Raw genomic sequence first — 19,880 nt, 5'->3', positions numbered from 1 at the left:
TTTTTCCATACTATTTGTTGAAATCTTTACTTAGTACAGAATTAATCTTCTTCTTCTTCTTCTTCTTCTTTTTTTTTTTTTTTTTTTTTTTTTGATATGCGGAGTGGACAGTGAGAGAGAGAGACAGAGAGAAAGGTCTTCCTTCTGTTGGTTCACCCTCCAACAGCCACTTCGGCAAGCACGCTGATCCAAGCCAGAAGCCAGGTGCTTCTCCTGGTCTCCCATGTGGGTGCAGGGTCCAAGCATTTGGGCCATCCTCCACTGCACTCCCGAGCCACAGCAGAGAGTTGGACTGGAAGAGGAGCAACTGGGACAGAATCCGGTGCCCTGACCAGGACTAGAATCCCAGGATGCTAGCACCACAGGCTGAGGATTAGCCTATTGAGCCACGGTGCCGGCCCAGAGTTAATCTTCTATGTATAGAGTTAATTGAAAATAGATCTTAATAAGATCTATAAGAATGGGAATAGGAGAGGGAGGTAGAAGAAGGATGGGAGTGGGGGTGGAAGGGTGGGTACTATGGGAAGAATCACTATCACTATGTTTCCAAAGTTGCATTTATGAAATGCATGAGGTTTGAATATCTTAAATAAAAGGTTTCTGGGAGAAAAAAAGGCATTGAGAATATAAAAAAAAATTCTACTTTTAAAAAGTCTTCAGTTTTTAGAATTTTGCCAAATATATTTTTATATTGTGGTTAGTGAGCCTGAAATTGATAAATCTTTGGAGAGCTTGTGCATTTGCCTTTTGTTGAAACAATCTAGCATATTTGTGAAATGTTTCTTTCCTGCCCACTATAAGTATAAATGTTTCTATTTTTGAGGACCTTCAATGAACATGCCAGGATTGGAACTTGCTATGGGGCAGAAAAAAACTGTCAAGGAACATATTCAATTCACATTCACGGTGTCTCAAAAAGTACAGATGCAGGCAAATTGCATATAATGTCCTCAGCAACATCTCCAATTTGTAAGAAAAAAAATAATGTGGAATAATATTAACATATTTTATAATATCACAAATATAATATTATAAATAATATTAACATAGATCTTTCCCACCTACTTTCATACTTTATGGATATATGCTACAATATGATGCCAAATGTATATATATATATATATATATATATATGCCTTTACATGTATGTGTGTCTATTTAAAACACCACAAAATTAACTAGCAGAATTTTAACAGTGATTTTCTCTGTTATGCAACCTTCTTATTTTCTTCTTTATTTTTCTGATTTTTTGGTCAACTTTTCTAAAATCTGCAAGGATTATTTTGAGGTTTAAAAAAAATCTACATTAGAAAACCTAGAATAATCTGTGTGTCCATACTAACACTGAATGATAGGTAAATTACAGCTAGACAAGTTTAGTTACCTGAAATAATGACTGTGATGTTCTCACTTAGGAAATAAATGACATATTTTTAAAATTTAAGGAAGAAAGAAGTGAAGAAAAAAGGGAGTAAACTGAAATACCACAGAGTCCACATGATTGTCTCCCAAGGCATTTATAACAAGCTCAGCATAATCATTTTCTTCTATAGCAAGGTCCCAGGAATAAGACACAATGTGACAGAGTGCTTGCTTTATCTCTGAATTCTTTTGTTTTCTTTGAACCACCAGAAGCTGCTGGAAACAAAATTAAAGCTCCACAAATGTTTGTTAACTGGCAAATTGTGTAGTCTTCCCTCTTGAAAGGTTACCAGAGTGACATATATGCATACACATTTGTATGAAGTATTTTCAAATATGAAGGTGGTTTTAATTTGGGTAGTAACAGAAACAAATTATTGGTTGGATTTATGAGATTTAACAGAAGGAAATATGCCAGTGCTAGTCTACAACCAGTTCTGGGAGAGTGTTTGCATAACATGAGTGTATCTGTAGAGTTATTACTATAACCTACAGCAATCGTTGAACCCATGTTCTCCTGTAATCACATAGTTTGAATTATACAACCAAATACCTTTGGAAAGAACTTCATCATGAGACTGAATGTGGCCGGTGATTTTTATATGGCTCAGACCTCTTACAGATTGTTTTCTCTGACACAATTTCTATAGCCTTATAAAGCTTCTCATGTGTTTAACCTGTGCATATGAAACACATAAGATGAAAGTCCAATATTGCCGAGGTAGCAATTGCTTTCCCTATAAGGAAGACCACATGTTCCCATAAAGTTTAAAGACAGAACATAATTTTACTTTTCTCTCACAGAATATTTTTAATACTTAAGTCCCAAGCACATTGAAGCTACATTTGAAAGTTATTCAGGACAAAACTGAAAATATCCAGGCATATGAATGCTTCTGTGTGTTCCTAAAGAGCTGGCCATTCCATTACAGAAAACTGAGTTTACGTCTCACTGGCATGTGTTTCTCTTGCTTTCGAGAAAATAACTTACTGGTTATTGTAAGGAAAGAATTTTCATTCTGTAGACACTGGCACTAGCAGATGAAACTCTACCCTCCCCCCGCACACACACACACACACACACAAAAAACACACACACACACCCGAAAACGTCTATACCACAGGGAACACCACACTACCTCGACTGAGTCACATCTAAACCATAAGAACTCCACAGAGCAGTTTGGGTGGAACGACAGTGTCATCAGCTATTTCAGTACATTTTTAATAAAATCTCTCACCTTGATGAATCCATGCTCTTCAATTTAGAGGTGAGATTAATTCCCCAAGACATATTACGGTATAGTATTAACACTTGAAATCATCATATAACTGCTTGCTTTCATATTTGGCATAACTACTGTACCACCTTAGAAACTGCTTCTATTGACCTTTAGATTAAAAATATGTTGGATTATCATGATTGACACTTTTAAAATGACTCATTCTTGCCAAACACAGCATAACAACTTTTCAACATTCCCTCTTTCATTATATGAAATATGGCTGTATTATACGCCACCTCTTGTTGCCTAACATTGCTTTTTTTTTTTTTTTCAGAGTTCAAGAAGATTTACATTTGGAGCTAAATGTTTCAGTGATTGCTCTGTTGGGTTTCATTATACCAGTGTAGTTAATCAAAGCAAGTCTGGCCTTGCTACCATGATTCATTGTATGGTTTTTTGAACTTAATCATTTATACAGAATGAATATACACATTATCACCAGGGCTGGATTTCTTTAACAGCATGCATGACACGGTACTATAATGCCTTTGTCAACTGCTGGTACCCAAGAACTGCACAGTTGCTAGGGTTTCTGATAAGACATTTCACTGATGGACTTTTGATTAGAAATCAGCACCTAGGAAGCCCCTAGGTGGAGCTGCAGAGAGCAGAGGAAAGCTGACTGACTGCTTATCACCAAGTAGGGCTAACTGGAAATCCTTTCATTTGAACATAATGTTTCTTTTCATAGTGTGTGTGGTCTTTGCAATCATAATTAACAAGTAACCTTTCTTCACTTTCGTTCCTAATCCCATCATAAATTATTGGCTGTTGGCATCTGGGTAGGGTTTGGCAGACCTTGGATTTTAAGTACAGCCTGAGGGAATTACAGAGATTGTTGTTTTTAAACTGAAGAAGCTAATTGTGTAAGTATTAACATATGTGTACCAGGCCTAACAAGCCTCGTTTCTGAGCAGCTGGCAGTGATGCGCCCATTGACAACAGATTCCTCGGCAAGACAGCCGACTCTCATTCACCAGAACCAGAGGAGTCCGGGAGCCTGTTCTGGGCTCATGGAATTCGATCACCAATTTTTCAGGTTTTTCATGAGCTGACTGTTAAATGTAGCCATTATTTAAAAATCAAGGAACAGCACATACGCTTTTAATTAAATGAATTATATTCTAAAAAGGTAATAAGTACCGAAAATCCCTAATTTCCTAAACACTATACTACTCTGTGCCATTATCTATGATCATGAGATTGTTCACATCCACTGTGCCTGTTTGTGAGAAACACTCTAGGATGAGGTGTTGTGCACGTCTCTTGCCACTCCTGCATTCTGCGATGCCTTGGTAGCCAGACATGAGCCAGGGTGTGAGCAATGGCATCAAGGAAATGATAAATGCTACAAAGCTGGACTTGATTTATCATGTTGCCTCTCTCTTGTGCACAAGGGAGGTACTGGTCTATTGTACCACTCAGAATATTAAGTCTCAGAAAATTTCAGTAAATGTTTTGGCCCTAGGACTCCACTGCAGGATTTTCTGACTTCAAAATCCTTTCTTTTAAGTCTTATGTCCCATACCTCCCTTTTAGGGGACTTTTCCTGATACTTTTCTACACACGTTCATTAAAAATTCTCCGTGGCATAAACAAGCGTTTGGTTGGTGAAGTCACAGTGTACTTAAGTAAGGTAAACTGAAGTAGAATGAAATATGTACTTTCCTGGGGCCAGCGCCGTGGCTCACTTGGTTAATCCTCCGTCTTCGGCGCCAGCGTCCCATTTGGGTGCTGGGTTCTAGACCTGGTTGCTCCTCTTCCAGTCCAGCTCTCTGCTGTGGCCCCGAAGGACGGTGGAGATGGCCCAGGTGCTTGGGTTCCTGCACCTGCATGGGAGACCAGGAGGAGGCACCAGGCTCCTGGCTTTGGATCGGCACAGTCCCGGCTGTGGCGGCCATTTGGGGAGTGAACCAAGGGAAGGAAGACCTTTCTCTCTGTCTCTCTCTCTCACTGTCTAACTCTGTCAAATGAAAGAAAAAAGAAATATGTACTTTTCTACCCCCAAAGAGCCAGCTATATAGGACCAATGCTTTACCCTCTAGAATTTGAGTTTCAATGGAAACAAAACCACCCCAGGAGTGACTGTCAGCTGCAGCAATGCTATCCATTGGCTTCCTGTACTCATTACCTATCTTCCATTCCATCTCCCAACCCCAGATCACACTGAAAAGTACTTCCTGGAGAGAAAACACATTTTATTATTGTTCTTTTAAAAACACCGACAACTAGAATTTACAAAACTTTCCCCACTCTCCAAGCATTGTCTCAGATTCACTGTCACTACTGCCAGTTTGCTTTCTGACCTCTCCCCAATTGCTCCCATTTGGTTTGCAACATGTGATCAGCACAAAGGCTGAAGAATCTGAAATGTAAAAAGGAAGCATTTATGCAGACATGCAAGGAAGCAGCGGCCTGAGTGTCCATGTTCAGCAGTCTTGGCCAGAGACCAGCGCTGGATTACCGGAACCTGTCTTCTTTCAGTGCCATTCAGATTTGCTTTCCATGGAGTAAACAGCCTCTCTGTAGGGAGCAGGCTAATTTTTCAACTACATGGTTGATACACAATCAAAGAAATGATTAGTGATAGCTTGCAGATAGAGACCACAAGCCTGATAAGTTTATATGGGACCTATCCACTTCTGTTTCACGTTTTCATAGCATTTTTGTGAGGATACTAAAAAAAAGTAGTAGTAAGTTGCTGTGTATGTGTGTGCCGCTGGATTTTTCTGATATTCAAATTTTGTTTGGGGGTGAGAATGAAAAAGACATATGCTCCATCAGCGGCACTTCTCTAATGGGATATTTTATCTCCACCCCCTCCCCCAGAGCTCTTTAAATGTTGATTCAAAAACCTGACCACAGGACACATTTTAGTCTTTCTGTTCATTATTGATACCAGCCGCAGCCAGAATTTGCTTCAGCCTTCCTACTGACCTTGGAAGCCATAGTTTTCTCACAGTTTTATCTGTTATGGCATGAAGATTGTTTCTTCAAAACTATTAGTCACTGCAAATACTTTCCTTGTGTGCATCGTCATCAACTTGATTGCCTGTTTGGTAGCTTCTGATGGAAAGAAACTGACAAGTTTCTGCCCCTCTTCTGACTTAGCTGGGCCCTTACATACCTAACAATGGAAATTATTTGGTGTGATGCAGATAGACAGAAACCATACCCTAACTTTCCAGGAAGGTTTCTTCTAAAACACACACAGACACACAAAGCCAAATTTCTACACAAAAGTAATCTCAATGAAAAGACAGAACAACTGATTTAACTGCAAAACCTAAAAATTAGAGAGCTGAAGATGCTATTCAATTCTTGGGACTCTCTTTTTAGTCTCTTACTAAAAATGCACTAGAAGCACTTTTTCCCCATGCATGTAGGTACTTCCTTCCCCCTCAGCTGGACTAAGAATAAAGCACAGAGCAAGCAGTGGGTGCATGAAAACAACAGTCCACTGGCTGACATTGAAGGCCATAGGATTCTGCAAATCGTCCCATTAAGCAGATGTCCCATTAACACCGAAATGCAAAGGTTAAACCTCGCAAGGGTTTTGTAGTGACAATCTCTTCTATTGCTTAAATCCAATCAGTCAAAATTCTGGTCAGGCAACAGGATGCTGGGAACCCTGGTACTGAGATGCCTGCAGACTTGACCCTGTATGCCGTTTTACCAAGGAAAAGTTTCTAACTCACATCTAAAGGTGAACTGAAAGAACAAATTAGGCAGTGAGTGCATGATGCAAACTTTTAGCAGGAAAAAAAAGTAACAATAAGCTTTGGTGTAATTCACTTCAGTCAAATGAGCCATTTCCATTCTGCAGTTTGGCTTGAGACTGAGGATATGTTCTGTGACTTTAGCCAAGTCTCTTTAACTCATCTACTGCCATTGCTAGGAACAAATAATAATACTCCACTTGAAGTTTTTCCTAGAGTTCTAGAAGACAAGAATTCTCGCCTTGATATCTGCAACTGCTCAGAAGGCTGGGTCAGGATTCTAGTGCATTCCTGCCATAATGGCAGTGGCAGACAGAAGTCGTTCTGAAGAAGAGAGGCACAGCTGCAGACAGAAGCTTTCCCTGCACATAGCAGGAGTCTGGCCCCCTTGCGTCTCTGAAACAAATTCACCGAGTGCAGAGAGAAGGAGGACTCGCTCTCTACGTTTATATATTGATCTGCATGCCGGGGTTTCAAATGTGATTCATTATGTACCATTTCCTTTACCCTAATCCATCTGCTAAGGTTTTCTTCTGCAATGCAGAAGGAATTTGAAAAAGAAATGTGACTTTAACTGAGAAGAGAGTAACAGCATGACATAGTTAGCACCACCTGCACTAAGAAAGATTCAAGATGGTATTTGTCAAATATTGGAAGATGTGTGTCTGCTAGCTGAGGGATAACGGGATGTTTTCAGAGACTGTTTTAAAGTTCTATGGCCAAGAAAAAAAAAAGCTGCATTTGCTTCTCATAATAGTGGTTATCATTTCTCTTGTCAAATGTTTATCTACTGATGATCTCTCTGTGTCTTTCTTTGGATTGTCTTCTTGTTTTATTTTCTCGCACTAGAAAAAAGCAAACATCTTGGTTCCTGTCTCTTTCTATTATAAGTAGTAAGCATGTGCAAAGTTAAAACAAAGGCTGCACATTTCCAAGGAACTGCATAAGTACAATCAAGTGGATTCTAGCAGGAATGCCATGGTGTGGGCATTTAATAACAAGTTCTTGTTGGTTCTGGAGTGGCGGGAGACATGGTTAAAGAAGAGAAGAAGAAGTTGGGGCGGGAGAGGAAATAAAACACAGGCATAAATCCCCTTGGATTAGGGTGAATAAAACACTACTCAACTTACAGCTTATTAACTATGCCTTATGTATACATCATACCTAAACTTCATCTATTCAAATCAGTTGATGTTCAACCAGGAATAAAGAAAATTATGAATCACATCTATTGGGGTACTTAAGTTTTTAGTCTGCTGATTTGTTTATTAACTACACATACTAGGTTTTATTAACATGACCAAATCGTATTTTGAGCTTGATCAAAGTATTAATTATAACTTCATTTCTTTCATTTATTCTTGAGTCTACAGAATGTGATCTATCCATGTTAATACAAATATGGAAAAATTGAGTAAGTGAGAACAAAAGTGTTCATAATATAACCCATCACTAGCATTAGAATACTGACGTCCACCTGTTGCCCTTTTGTTTTTGTCTTTTTACTTTGCATTTTTACATAATTGTAATTATTCACATGTGAGTCTATATACAAATTTTCTATCCTACCTTTCTCCCTCACATGACATTTTCAGCATTCTTATGTTATTACACGTCTTAAAAATAAAATGTAATGACTATGTATTAATTCTGAGTAGACTATATTTAATCTGACACTTAATCCTTAGAGTATTAATATATATTACTTGAGTCTAGTCTTATCTGAGGTACACCTAGTTGGACTTTATAACAATTCCCCTGTACTACTCTCAACTGAGGGATACTTAGTGTGCCCTGTTCTCAAACTTAATTAAATATGGAAACATTTTCACCACCACTGTCATACAATATTGGTGCTCCGCAGAGAACATATGGGAAAACAAAGACTTAACCATTTCCTGACTATTGGCTAGCTAGATGATAGCAAATTTTTCTCTATAATAGCAGAGAATTTAACATCATGTGCAGACTTTTCCATATTTAAAATTGTTACCTTCGTATAAATTCTTGGAAGTTAAAACAAAATTAATGCAAAAAAATTCACATATTTTAAGACCTTTGATATATTGCCAAATTCACTTTCCAACCACTCCACCAGTGTGTTAAATAGCCTTTCCACAAATAGAGTATCATTCCAAAGAGTTGATATAATATGTGGACAGTCACTACTTCTCTTAGATTTGGTTATGAATGAGAAAATCAACCAATTCACATCAGCAGCATATTGCTAGTCTCCTGATGAATATGCCCTGTGAGAATACGGACTCCATGAGCTTCATGGCAAACTACCTTCTTCTAACAATAGCATACTCAGATAGCAGGCTAAGGCTATTTTCTACTGGTCATAAAGAGGCTAAAGATTGTGGTGGTTTTGAGATACCTAGAGAGTAACTGACACATGATACATACTCAGAGAATAATTAGTGCATAAAGGAATGATTAAGCCATGACCGTATATCCACAAAATGTCTTTCAAGACAGCCCCAATTTCATCCCTTACCCCCTCACCATGGGCCTCACTGCATAGCACTTAGCTAATGCCCTAAAACACAGATGATTCATATTTGCCACAGAGCTTCAACATGGCACATCAGAAGTTGTTGAGGGACTTGGAAATGCTGATTGAAGGAATAAAGGGAGTAGCACCCTTGGGAGCTACAAGCCCTATGCTAACTGTAGGACCTCTGTGGAAAATCTGAGATCTCCCTGAGTTTTAATTTCTTTATATAGAAAATAATGATAACAATACCCTTCCTTGGGTGCTTATAAGCTCAAATAGATGTAAAAGCACTTTTATTTTTATTTTTAAGGATTTATTTATTTATTTGAAAGGCAGATTTACAGAGAGGCAGAAGCAGAGAGAGAGGTCTTCCATCTGCTGGTTCACTCCCCGGATGTCCACAATGGCCAGAGCTGCACTGCTCTGAAGCCTGGAGCCAGGAGCCTCTTCCGGATCTTCCACATCGGTGCAGGGGACCAAGCACTTGGGCAATCTTCCACTGCTTTCGCAGGCCATAGCAGAGAGCTGGATTGGAAGAGGATCAGCTGGGACACGAACTGGTGCCCACATGGGATGCCAGCACTGCAAGCGGCAGCTTTACCCGCTACATCACAGTGCCAGCCCCACAAAAGCACTTTTAAAAGTTAATATCTCACCGAAAAAAAACAGGTAAAATTATAATTATTTTTACCAACCACACTGTATCCATCCAGAACAAAGAGAAAGCCTAGAGACTGGAGTGTTAGGGGTTTGCAGATTAAAACGAAAAGGTAATGGATGCCATGGGAATTCATTTTCCCTCAGGTGGCGAACCTAAAGAAAACACCAATATCTTTTCTTGGAGGAAAAAAAAATCTTCCCTTTTGTTGTAGTTTCCAGATTATTTAGAAGTTGCTAGAAGCAGTGAACCTCATGGTAATTTGCCGACTTAAACAATATATTGTTGACAACCAGGATTATATGGTCCCTCTTTTATACTTCTTCCTGATTCAAAATTTATTGGGTTTTAATTGACATGAACTTGTGAAATGCTTTAAATCCTGATTAGAAAGTACACTTAGGGATTGGTGTGGTAGCATAGTGGGTAAAGCCATCTACTGCGGCACCACCATCTCATATGGGCGCTGGTTTGAGTCCCGGCTCCCTGTTAATACACCTGGGAAAAAAAACTGAAGATGGCCCAAGGGCTTGGGCCCATGCACGCATGTGGGAGACCCAGAAAAAGCTACTGCATTCCTGATTTGACCTGGTCCAGTCCCAGCCATTTAGGCCATTTGGGGAGTGTGTTTTTCTCTTCCTCTCTGTGTAATTCTGACTTTCAGATAAATAGATAAATCTTAAAAAAAAATGCACATTTAAAAAAAAAGTGAGGGAGAAATAACAGCAGTGTGGTAGACCCAGTAATAAATAAATGAACATGAAATGATAATGATATGCAGTTAGAGTAGACACATGACGTTCATGGAGGACACAGACTGAGATCTCAGGAATCTCCCAATTTGTGAATTCAGAAATATTTTTAGTACAGGCATTCCTGTTGAGAGTCACGTATTTCTTGGACATAACTTCATACCAGATTAGCTTTGCTTTGAAGTCTAGATCTTGCTCAGGTAGCAATTTTGGCAGTTGCTAGCATACTTTTCTGCACAGTTTCATGAGTATAATTTCCTGGTTTGCATATAGAGTTTATGATGGTCTTTTCTATATTATTTACTTGAGTTACTGCCAAATAGTATTACACACATTTATTTTCCCAAAACTTCTAATTATTGTCCAAGACCTCTTATTCTTTATTTTTTAACAGTTTTATTGAGGTATAGTTGATACACAGAAAAAAGAAACCCAGAACATATTTAATGGATACAATTTGATAAGTTGCAACATATGCATTCACCTACCATAGCATTACCATAAACAAGATCATAAATGTATCCCTCCCCTCCAAAAGTCTCTTTGTGTCTCTCTTCCCTTTTTTTGGTGGGGGGAGGGTACAGGAACAGAGAAGGTTAAACCCTTACCATATTATTTACTCTCTTTACAAATTTTCTAGTGCACAACACCAGAGTGTAAACTAAAGCCACAGTGTTTTGCAGCAGATCTCCAGTACTTACTCAACTTGCATAGCTGTAGCTCTATATCCATTGAACAACTCCCGTTTCCCCTTCCCCACATTCCTTGGCAATGACGGTTCTACTTTCTGCTATGAGTTTGACTATTTTCGGGACCTAATGTAAGTGAAGAAGAGTCTTATAGTCTTTCTTCCTCTCCCAACCCTCTTCCTACTTCCTTCCTTCCTATTTTCGTCTCTCACTTCCTCACTTTTTCACTAATACAGCTCTACAGAGGAATACTGGCATGGAGGTTCAGCATGTGGCACAGCAGGTTAAGCCATGGCCTGCAGTGCCAGCATCCCATAGGGATGCTGGTTCCAGTCAGGTTGCCACACTTCCAATCCAGCTCCCTGCTAATGGCCTGGGAAAAGAGTAGAAGAAGGCTGAAGTGTTTGGGCCCCTGCCACTCACTGTGCGTGTGTGTGTGTGTTTCCTCTGTAGCTCTGAATTTCAAAATAAATAAATCTTTGAAAGAAAGAAAGAAATATAGGCAGAAAAGTACAATTGGGTAGGGGGGTAAGATTTCTCAAGATCCAACATTATACGTAATGAAAATGGCGTGAGTGTTCAATGGCCAGCTGGGTTTACTGACTGGCTAAGCAAGGCTCTTTCTTTCTCAAGCCAGCACTGCTAGTGAACAGTCGAAATTATGACAGTTGCAGCAGTGTATGCTAAAGGTCTGACAGTTGGGAAGGCTAAGGTCCTAATGAGGCAGGAAAATTAAAACGTTCATTTTTTCAAAAATGGAACAATGGTCATGAATGGAAACAAAATAGTATACCTGTCCTGAACCTGGACATTAGAGTGGACATGCAACATTTTTGTCCTCCAAAATGCCTCTTTTACAACACAACCTATATTTACTTGAGAAATCACCTTTCTTCCACTCTTACTCCATGTGGGCTAAGTCCATACCTTGCTGTAGCGTAGTCATGAGACAATGAAACGGCCCATGACAACCTGAACTCCACTGGGCCTCAGTGAGTGCTTCAGCAATGCGCACAAGTCTCTATCAAACTCGAGTCAATACTGGTATTTTGTTGGAACAAACTAGAAAGAGAAGTTTTTTATTTTGCTGGACTTGGTACTATTAAAAGGATAGCCTTGAGCTGCCATAGATAAGATGCATGAAATAGAAACCAACATGCAGAAGTTTGAGAAAGACAAGAGATGAAGAGAAAGACTCCAGGTCCTGATGGTATCAGTGGATCTCTGCAATCCAGTTATGCCTAAAGCTTGGATTTCTCAGTTACTCGAGGCAATACATTCCACCACCACCACCCTTAGAACAAACAAACTAAAATTTTACAACAGAAAAGAGTCTTGAGTAATAGGGACATCAAGTCTGGACTCAACACGAACTCTTTCCCTAAGTAAAATAATTCTTCCCAATTCTGGATACCTATACAGTACCCAGTCTCTTGCCAAATTATTCATTCTAGACTCCTGTCTTTATTTCATTTGTTCAACTACTTTAGTTGCATTTGAAAATATTTACTATGATCACTGGATATGCTGACAACCATGAGTAAATTGATGCTATAAACCAATTTAGAAGAAACACATATAAAGTCATGATCTTGGCACTTACCTAGCCAAAGCTTTGGAAAGATCCATGTTAACCAAATGTTATCTTATAATAAGCACTAAAATAAAAACAAAACTAACTATATTAATCCTTACCATTGATTAGCATTTTTCTTAGATACCCTTGGGTATCTAAGGGGAGATTCGTTCCAGGACTTCTCACAAACACAAGTTTCTCCTATAAAATTATACAGTACTTGCATACAATTTATGCACAACTTCTATATCCTTCAAATTATCTGTTACCTATAATATCTAAAACAATGCAAATGCTATGTAAATAGTTATTGCACTGTATTTCTTAGAGAATGACAAGAAAAACATCTGTGCTTGTTCAGTACACACACAATTTTTTTTTTTATATTTCTTTTTTTCTGATCCAAGGTTGATTGACTCTATGGATGCAGAACCCATAGCTGTATTAGCTGTGTTCTCTGTTCTATTTCATTTGCTCTTCCCACCAGCTTGTAATGTAGTCTTTGTTCTCCCACATTACATAGGAGAGACCTGCAAGTTTCAACAACCTACTGGAAGCCATGATGCTGGTAGGAAGTGGGAGTACTGAGATGCAGATCTGAGTCCAGATCCTGTGGCTCTAACCATTGTGCTCTCCTGCTGCTCTGGAGTACTAAAGGTGAACCCTTCCAGGAAGGTTTCGCAACAGTCAAATGAGGGAGTCAGTGACAGGAACTCTTACTCATCTTCACCCGGACATTCACACATAAAGTGATTCTTTTATGGGATCTACAGGGGAAATTTTATTTTTTTTAATCTATTTATTTATTTGAAAGTCAAAGTTACACAGAGAAGAGAGGAAGAGAGAGAGAGAGAGAGAGGTCTTCCATCCAATGGTTCACTCCCCATTTGGCCACAACGGGGCTGCAGCTGTGCCGATCCGAAGCCAGGAGCTTCTTCCAGGTCTCCCATGTGAGTGCAGGGGCCCAAGGACTTGGGCCATCTTCTACTACTTTCCCAGGCCATAGCACAGAGTGGGATTGGAAGTGGAACAGCCGGGTCTTGAACCAGCGCCCATATGGGATGCCGGCGCTTCAGGCCAGGGCATTAACCCGCTGCGCCACAGTGCCAGCCCCGGTAAATTTTAAATTAAATATTTACAGATAAAAAACACACAGTAGTAGATGTGATGTACAAATAAAAGATGCAGACTCCAGGACAGGCACTTTGGTCTAGGTTCAGTTGCTGGGTGGGAAGCTCGTGGCCCACACAGCAGTGCCTGGGTTCAACCTCCAGCTCCTGATTCCAGCTTCCTGCGAACGCTCCTACTCGGAGGCAGCAGGGATGGTGCAAGTGCTTGGATTCCTGCCACCAACACGGGAGACCTGGACTGAATTCCTGGCTCCTGGCCTTCACCATACTCAGCCCTAGCCACTGCTGACATTTGGGCGCTCTGTCTGTCCATCTGTCTGTCTCTCCTCGCTTTCTGTTCCTCTATGTTTCTCAAATAAATAAGAAAAAAAAAAATCTATATAAAACAGCTTCCTAAAAGTTAAATTGTCCTTTTGTTCTTCACAGGGAAGCCTTGTTTATGCTTGGCAAACACACACCCTGGGGCCATCCCACTTGTTCTGGGGCAGCAAGCAATGGGTTTTGGTGTGACTAAGAAACAAAGTGCTTACAGCTGAGCTCCTGGGGGCCTCCTTAACCTTTTGGCTGAGTCCTATTGCCCTGCTGACACCCAGATGGACGCCGGAGAAGCCAGGGCATTTGTGAATATGCAGCAGTTTCCTCCCAGGGCCAGGACTATGACTCAAAGAAAATGAGTTCCTCAGCGGTAAACTGCCCTTTAGGGGAAAGGAAGAGAAATTCCAAGGAAAGCATGGAAAAAAAAAAAAAGGAATAGTAAATTTCAACTACTCCTCCCAGGTACAATTAAAACGAAGGCAGTAAATGGCGGTGGCGCATTTTAGGTATTTGCCTGCCTCAGAGTCATTCTCAAGCTGCTTTCCTGTGTTTGTATTTATTTTCTTTAAATATCCTAGGACAGGCACAGTATTATCTCCTGTGGACATCTTTCGTAAACAGGGAGCTTTGGCTTGTTTGCATTGTTCTGGCTTGTTGCAGTCGTTGACCTGATTGGATCATGCATTGCTTTGATCACTTAAAAATGAAAGCAGTTTTTACTGCAAATTGCACTGGAATGATTTGAAAACTAAACAAACCAAAGGACATGTTCTATTTATTCTTTGTTACTCACACATTTAAAAGAACACACAGACCTTCCTTCCCTCACTTCTCAAACTCTGAATGTGTTTTGAACATACTTTTTAATCCCGTTTCTCTTCCACCATTGTAGGCAAAACCCTCTGGAGGGTTCTTTGGAAAAGGGTGGACAGCTCAGCCATTTCAGTTTGGAAAAGCATACTACAAATTATGTCACCAGACCCTCGCCAAAGCTGTTTTACAGGTTCAGTGGTTCCATCTGAATTCCAGCGCTTACTGATCCTGTGAGGGAACTTGACAAAGTTGTGGAAAAAAATTTTTTATTTGACAGGTAGAGTTATAGACAGTGAGAGAGAGAGAGACAGAAAGAAAGGTCTTCCTCCCATTGGTTTACCCCCCAAATGGCTGCTACGGCTGGAACTGTGCCAATCCGAAGCCAGGAGCCAGGTGCTTCTTCCTGGTCTCCCACGTGGGTGCAGGGGCCCAAGCACTTGGGCTATCCTCCACTGCCTTCCCGGGCCACAGCAGAGAGCTAGACTGGAAGAGGAGCAGCCAGGACTAGAACCGGTGCCCATATGGGATGCCAGTGCCACAGGCGGAGGATTAACCAAGTAAGCCACGGCACTTGCCCCAGAAAATGAAATTTAAAATAAAGCACATTTTCTATGAGCTTTCTGAAGCTCCCTCATATCATTCTGGACACAACAGCTAAACCTAAGTTTCATTTTCCTCATCTGTAAAGTGAAGTTAATAGCTTAAAATATCATTCAAAGAATCGAATTACTCAAAGTACCTGTAGGATGGTAGGCATTTGGCCTGGTGGTTATGATACCAGTTAGGAAGCCCATGTCTCATCAGAGCATGGGGGTTTGACACCCGGCTGCAGATCCTCATTCAAGCTCCTTGATAAGGCAGATCCTGGGAGACAGTGGCGATGGCTCAAGTAATTATGCCCCGACACCCATGTAGGAGACCTGCATGTGTTCCTGGCTCCCGGTTGCAGCTTTGGCCCAGCCCTGGCTGTTGCAAGCATTTGGGAAGTAAATCAGAAGAGGGGAACTCTCTCTGTCTCTGTTTCTCTCTCTCACCTCTCTCGCATTCTCAAATAAAGGGGAAGGTGTTGTGGGACTGCTGGTTAAACACTGCTTGGGATACCTGCATCCCATATTGGAGTGCCTAGGACCAAGTTCTGCTTTCACTTCTGCTCCAGTTTCCTGCTAATGTTCCTTGGAGGCAGTGGATGATGGCTCAAGTACTTGAACCCTTGCCATCTAGGCAGGAGATCTGGATGGACTTCTTAAATCCTGACTTTGACCTGGACTGCCCCAGCTCTTGCAGGAACTGGGGGAGTGAACCAGTGGATGGAAGATTTGTGTGTGTGTATGTATGTGTGTGTGTATCACTCTGCCTTTCAAATAAAAATAAATAAATAAAGCACATAGAGATATTTAAGAAAAATAGAGAGTATTTTTATTTGTGGTGGTATTATTTTCAATTTACAAACAAGGACTCTGAATCTCAAAGAAATTAAATGACTTACACAACTTGAAATTTAAGAACCAATCTTGTTCTTTTGCTTTAAAATTCACTTTTTTCTATTTTCTTCATACAATAGAAATATCTAAGTAAAAACTCCAAACTTCCTATACTCACACAGCTTTCAAATGAGTCTTTTGTCACCTCCATTATACTGTCAACACAGAATGCTTCATATAAAGACATTCTAAAGCTGCCATTTTCTGTATCTCATTTTTTTATTAAAATGCCCCCTAATTAAAAGATACTATCAGGAAAATGAATTGAGAGGCAATGGTTTCAAACCACTATTTGCATAATGATGTATCTGTTGCTGTAGCTGCCTTTTCTTGTCTTTTTGATCAACAGCAGTGATAGCCTTATCTTTTCAGTGCTACAGTCATGAGGTTATTAAAAGGGACCAAATACCCTAACAGCCTTGTACCTTTGATTTTCTGCCACACTCTCCAAGTTAATGAGTAAGAGGGTCAAGGGAATTCATTTCTGTGCTTTAGGAAATCTACAAACAATATTAAAAGAGAAGTTGGTGGCAGATTAAGAAACTTTTAATAACCTTGTGCAAACCTTCCAGACACTCATTACTCAGCTTCAGTTAGCACGTATAGGTGATTGAAATATGCAATTTCAAAATATGCTGTGGGAGTTAGGAGAGAGCCAGCGGCTGACAGCGAAGTAGTTTGGGCAAGAAAAAAGAGGTTTCAGGGCCAAGGAGTTCAGTGAAAGAGTCAGCTTTTTTATTTTTTCTATATTTTAAACTAAAATAACCATGTAAGAAAGAATTTTGGAAGTCTTGGAGGGCCTTGCATGCATAGCATTTTGAAACTCACTAACTAAAAAATCATTGATTGATTTATCTGAGGCTTGCATGGTCTGATTAAAAGAGGACATTACGTATTTCTCTCTCTTTCTCCCTCTTCTTCCTCCTCTTTGCCCCCCCCCTTTTTCTTAGAATACTCTTTTTCTAGAATATCAAGTAGCTTCCCAACACTTTACCAGATCCAGTCTAATAAATGGCGATTCTGAGATACTTTCCTATTTAACTTTGAATAGGTATTTGTTTTCTTAAAGCTGTGTTTCTCAGAGCCAACTATGAACTCATATATAGACAGAGATTGCAACTGAACTCCAATTCTAGCCTTAACTATTTCTACCACAGGAACTTGAACTAAACACATAATAGTTTAGCATGGTATGTGTTAAGAATTGCATCAACATTTAGCAGATGAAAATCTAAGGCTCAGAAAAATTAAATGACTTATCAAAGTCACACAGCCACTAAACAAAATCTGGGACATTTGACTATCATCAAGCTATTCTTCCTTTTAAAGAAAAATAATTTTTGTTCTTCCTAAGAATAGAATTTTTGCATGGATCAGATGAACCAATGTTTATGAAAGTGTTCTATAAACTCAATATAGCAACAACCAAGTGTGAAAGATTTAGAGAGAATAGAGGAACAATAATGGCAGTGGAGGAAACCATATGGTCAAGAATGTGGAGAGAAAAGAGTATAAAATACAGTCAAGGTCATACCAACAGCAATGGGGATTCATGTGACAGAACAGGGTTCATCAAATTTTTTCTGCAAAAGTGCAGAGAATAAATAGTGAAGACTTTGTAGTACACCTGTTCTGCTCAAATACTCAATTCTGCATGAAAGCAGCCATACATAATATGGAAATAAATAGGCATGACTGAATTCAAATACAACCTTATTTATAGAGTCTGACATTTGAGCTTTATAACATTCTCATGTATCATAAAACATTATTCATCTTTAGATTTTTATTTTAATCATTGAAAAATGTGAAAAGCATTTAAACTCACAGACCATCCAAAAATAGGCCAGCTTTGGCCTACAGGGTATAATTCATAGATTCCTTCCTATAGAATACTGAGAAATCATAAAGTAGATGAACTTGTTTGGGTAAAGATTGAGAGGTAATATGTTGTCACTCAAGTTCATTAGAAAGAAGATTACAAGCTATATTTAGCTTTGAGTACAAGGAATCTCAGTAGACTGTAAGGACACAGAACACTTAACAAGAAATCTGAATGTAGAGGTCCTATAGTCCTTTCTGAAATTAAGTATTGTCAGCAACTCAGACTCTACACATCCTTCTTTTCTGTCATTCTCAGCACATTATTTTTCTTTACTTATGCTTGATACCACACAGTCCAAGGATTTCTACAATGGTTCTAAGTGCACTGTTGTCACAATACCATCCCCAGCAAGAAGAGAGGAAAGACTTTTCCACAAATTCTCCCACTCTATCAACCTCTTCTGTCATATGTCTCTCAAAAGCCCCACATCAGACCCCTTTGTGAAAGCTGGGTCATGTGACCACATCTTTGCATTGCAGAGGAAAATGAAATTATCATTATTGGCTTGGATCAATCATTTGTAAAACAGCCCCAAGAGATTGAATTAAGATGGTGGAGTAGGGAGGGAGATTCTTGCTTGAGTCTAGGAGAAAATAGTTTAAAAGAAGTGGAAAGAGTGTGGTCTTAGAGAAGAGTTAGGGAGAAAAAAAGCAAAAGAAACTCTGTGTAAATTGGAAGAACACAGTGAACCCACATGGAGGGCAGAGATGCACACAACTTAGGACCCCACCAGCAGAGAGCCTCCATACCAGGGTTGGACAGCAAGGTGAGATCAGACTGCAAAGCAGCTGAAGCCACTGGTGAAAAAGCTGCAGGAAGAGCTTAGAGGGAATCTGGCTTGCAGCTCTATGGGGAATAGTGTACCTGCCAAACAGAGGAGAAAAAAACAAAGTGAGGGCATGTTTCTCTCTCCCCAATCATCCTGCAAAGGCATCCTGCAGGGCCAAGTTGTTGCTTATCAATAATCACCTTGAATGTGAATGGCCTCAACTCTCAGTTAAAAGATACAGAACTGGATGAATGAAAACAAACAAACAAACAAACAAAATCTATTTGCTGCTTAGAAGAAACACATCTCACCAAGACTGAAAGTGAAAGGATGGAAAAAGATATTCCATGCTAACAGAAACCAAAAAGAGCTGGTGTAGCCATCCTAATATCAGACAGAATATACTTCAGCACAAAAACTGTTAAAAGAGACAAAGAAGGGCACTATGCAATGACTTAAGGGATCAATTTAACAATAAGATGTAACTATGATAAATGTATATGCACCTAATTGCAGGGCACCTGGCTATTTAAAAGAAATGTTGATAGATCTAATGGGGGACTTCAATACCCCACTTTTTTTTTTTTGACAGGCAGAGTTAGACAGCGAGAGAGAGAGACAGAGAGAAAGGTCTTCCTTTCCATTGGTTCACCCCAAAATGGCCGCTACGGCCTGCGCTGCGCAGATCCGAAGGCAGGAGCCAGGTGCTTCCTCCTGGTCTCCCATGCGGGTGCAGGGCCCAAGCACTTGGGCCATCCTCCACTGCACTCCCTGGCCACAGCAGAGAGCTGGACTGGAAGAGGAGCAACTGGGACAGAATCTAGCACCCCGACCGGGACTAGAACCCGGGGTGCTGGCAACGCAAGGCAGAGGATTAGCCTAGTG

At 40.0% G+C, this 19,880-nt stretch overlaps 1 long non-coding RNA gene across 3 annotated transcripts in view; it reads right to left on the bottom strand.

Annotated features, from left to right (window-relative positions):
* Positions 1 to 19,880, bottom strand: part of LOC127491296 (uncharacterized) — a 97,664-nt gene that overhangs the window by 8,032 nt on the left and 69,752 nt on the right. For 2 of the 3 annotated variants that reach the window (XR_016236595.1, XR_016236591.1), the window contains exon 4: positions 9,269 to 9,452. The exons of the other annotated variant lie outside the window; for it this stretch is intronic. This is a non-coding gene — a long non-coding RNA (uncharacterized LOC127491296). Of the gene's footprint in view, positions 1 to 9,268; positions 9,453 to 19,880 lie in introns of those variants that run through there. 3 annotated transcript variants of the gene reach the window in all.

Source organism: Oryctolagus cuniculus, chromosome 1 (genome assembly GCF_051225735.1).
Source record: "Oryctolagus cuniculus isolate XC-2025 breed Fujian yellow rabbit chromosome 1, ASM5122573v1, whole genome shotgun sequence".
Taxonomy (NCBI): Eukaryota; Metazoa; Chordata; class Mammalia; order Lagomorpha; family Leporidae; genus Oryctolagus; species Oryctolagus cuniculus.
This window is presented reverse-complemented; position numbering and strand designations above follow the sequence as displayed.